At 31.3% G+C, this 3,138-nt stretch overlaps 1 long non-coding RNA gene across 1 annotated transcript; it reads left to right on the top strand.

Moving 5' to 3' along the window:
* The first annotated feature begins 404 nt into the window (after nucleotides 1-404).
* Nucleotides 405-2,257, top strand: LOC149630987 (uncharacterized). Its single transcript, XR_016374093.1, has 2 exons — nucleotides 405-1,080; nucleotides 1,150-2,257. It is a non-coding gene; the product is annotated as an uncharacterized LOC149630987 (long non-coding RNA).
* Nucleotides 2,258-3,138: the final 881 nt, after the last annotated feature.

Raw genomic sequence — 3,138 nt, 5'->3', positions numbered from 1 at the left:
TTAATTTTAGTTAATTACGGAAGTACGGCTCTTGAGTTTAACGTCAGGTTAACCTGTTAGCGCGCTGATACCCATTTCTTCAATTTTCAACCAGATTGAGAACAAGGGAGGGCCTAGCTTTGTGCCTGATAACAAGTTAAGTTGACATTTTCAGTTTGCTTCATTCTGTGCTATAGCGCGAGCAGCCTGCGTCCGCGAGTCGCGTGATCCAGGAGGCTATGATCTTAAGAAGATACAGGCTCCATGGTTGAACTTGTTTTTGAGCAGTCGACGCATGTTTAATATTTTGTCGAGCTTGAAGAACATTATTTGGATTTTCTAACTAACTATAACACCCTTAGAAACAAATACGTCGTTATAAGGTCGAATTTTCGTCTAGAAAAGTAATTCAGGTAAATAATTACAGTTAATAGAGGTTTTTATATCATTTAAAGTAAGCTTTTCGACGTTCTTTACGGCCAAGGCTTAAGTTGTATTTTAGTTTGTCTATGTAATATAGTGTTTATAGTGTCTTTCCTATTAAAGATTATAAGAAAGCTAATTTCCAGCTCTGTGCCTTGTTTTGGAATTACAAAATACGCAGTCTGCTACAAGTGTATTCATGCTACAATGTGTTTTCCCTACAGCAGTTAAAATAGTGGTGTTTACATTAGCGCAGTTAATTCAACATTCTCATTTGAGGACAGGTATAAACGGTTTCATTATTTGTTAATCTCACTAAAATGCTACTAATTATGAAGGTGTGTTGTATAATTCCTGAAACTAAACCAATGTAGAGGACCAGATTATTCGTTAGAACAATTTTGATCCTATTGAATCAGTCATACTGTGATGTTACGTTATCATTTTATAAACTATTTGTTACCAACAGTGGATTGTTTAATTCATAAGTAACAGTTTTGCTGGTTAATCCAGGAGGACAGTGTCGTTATATAATTTAATTAGGCAACTAATTTTCATGTTTACATCACAGATTCTCTCAATGTAACCACGTTGGAAACGGAGGGTTACGTTGTTTGCCATTTTCAACGGTCCACATTGCCGTTTGTTTATTGGTTTAAATTGCTATGAATTGTATAGGTATTTGATTTAATTACTGGTATTCAAGCTAAACTATAGAATAACATCATTCATTAACATATTGTATAGATAATCTTTATGTTACCACAAACCTAGCACAGGATATGATAAAAATTTAACGCAATGTGTTGGAAATAATCAAAAACTCCTCTAAACATTAGAATTAAGGTGAATTAATTGTTGAAAGTCATTTTATAAGCTTAATGAGCACTGACGACAAGTTAATTTCAACGTAATTAAGTTTAATTAAACCCCATATATACATTTTTTTGGATGAAAACTCAGATAACTCTTAAATGATGTTCTTGATTAAGATTGTATCTACCCAAGCCGTTGGTAAAGCGCCATGTTTACTCTTTCACACTTAAGCTAATATAAATTATATTCAAAGTACCTTAATAGGCGCGACATTCAAAAGTTTAGCGTAAAATGAGAATCGAAAACTCGACTAAAATTTGCAATTAAGGTGATGCATACATTTAAACTCATTTTATAACCTAAATGTACACTGCCAAAACACAGTACTACGTTAATTTTAACTCAATTAAATATAATTAACGTGAAATTAAACCAAAATATACATTTTTTTGGATAAAAGCTCAAATAACTTTTAAATAAACTTTTCAATTATGATTAAAACTACCCAAGCCATTGGTAAAGCCCAATATTTTCTATTTCACACTTAAGTTAATTTAAACTATCTTTAAAGTACATTAATTGCTGCGAAATTCAAAAGTTTTGGGTTAAAAACTGAATATGTCGAAAATATATTAAACTGCACTAAACATTGCAATTAGGGTAAAAAATTCAAATAAATTTTAAGCTTAATCCACTTTAACGAACCACGCTCAAATTAAGATTAAAACATCACAAGTTTTTCGTACAGCCACAGTAGTTTCCTATTTCACTTTCAAATTAATGATCATAATAATGATCGTTAAAATACATCAAAAGCGCATGCATTAAAATTTTAGGGTAATTGCAATTAAAGTTAATATTTTATTGAAACTTGTATTATAAACTAAATCCACACTAGATAAACAAGATAAGCCGTTAAATTAAACTTAATCAAGTATAATTAATGTGAAATTAACCCAAAACCAAATGTTTTGGGTAAATTCATGGATAACCTATAATTAAACTAACAAATTAAAATTAAAACTACACTTATCCTTCACCCAGCCTCCATTTTCCTGTTTAATTCTTACGATTAATTAAATTGTCATTTAAAAGCATTTTTCCCATTTTTAAAAGAGAGCCATTGAAAAGGCGCGATATTTAAAAGTTTTGGGGCAAAATAGTCATTGTTCCGCAAGAGTCAAACAGTCACTCCTCTAAAGTTTGCAGTTTAGGAGCATTTCTTATTCAAACTCGTATAATAAACTGCAATAACACTAATAAAAGAAGATAAGCCGTTAATTTCAACTTAATAACCATATTTAACGTGAAATTAATCGAAAACAACAGGTTTTTTGGGTAACTTTAGATAACCCTTAACTGAAATAACAAAATAAGATTTAACTACGCGAGTTGTTCTTTCAGCCTAAATGTTTTCCTATTTAACGCTAAAATTAATTACATTATCACTATAATGCATTAATAGGCTCCAAATACAAAATTTTAGGGTAATGAATGTGTCAAAATGTAACTTTTCCATTTATATTTTAATATATAATTAACATAGTTCACCAGCAACAATTTAATCTGGCAACATTCAATGCAATAATGTTGCCAATAAAACAAAGGCGTTTAGCCCATAACTAAGCCACATCGCTAGCAATCTCTCGCTATCCCTAATTCAATAAATTTTCATCTTCAGAAATATCACTTCATACCAGGTAAGTGGGGGAGCAACAGAAAATTTTAAATCACAGTCTTACGATAAATCTTGAAATTTGGGTCTCAAATTAAAACCTCTAATCTGTTTGGTACACATCAACGTCAACGTAAATGTTCAACGTGATTACCATTGTGGTGCAGGCACTCTTCATCTCTCCATGTCTTGCAATAACTTTACAAGCAACGAACTCATGACGCTGGAAGTCCAAGTAAATGCCT

Source organism: Phalangium opilio, unplaced genomic scaffold (assembly GCF_054372755.1).
Source record: "Phalangium opilio isolate 3A_F unplaced genomic scaffold, DU_Popi_V2 ptg000101l_1, whole genome shotgun sequence".
Taxonomy (NCBI): domain Eukaryota; kingdom Metazoa; phylum Arthropoda; class Arachnida; order Opiliones; family Phalangiidae; genus Phalangium; species Phalangium opilio.
Note: the sequence above shows the minus strand (reverse complement) of the source record. Positions and strands in the feature narration are given on the sequence as shown.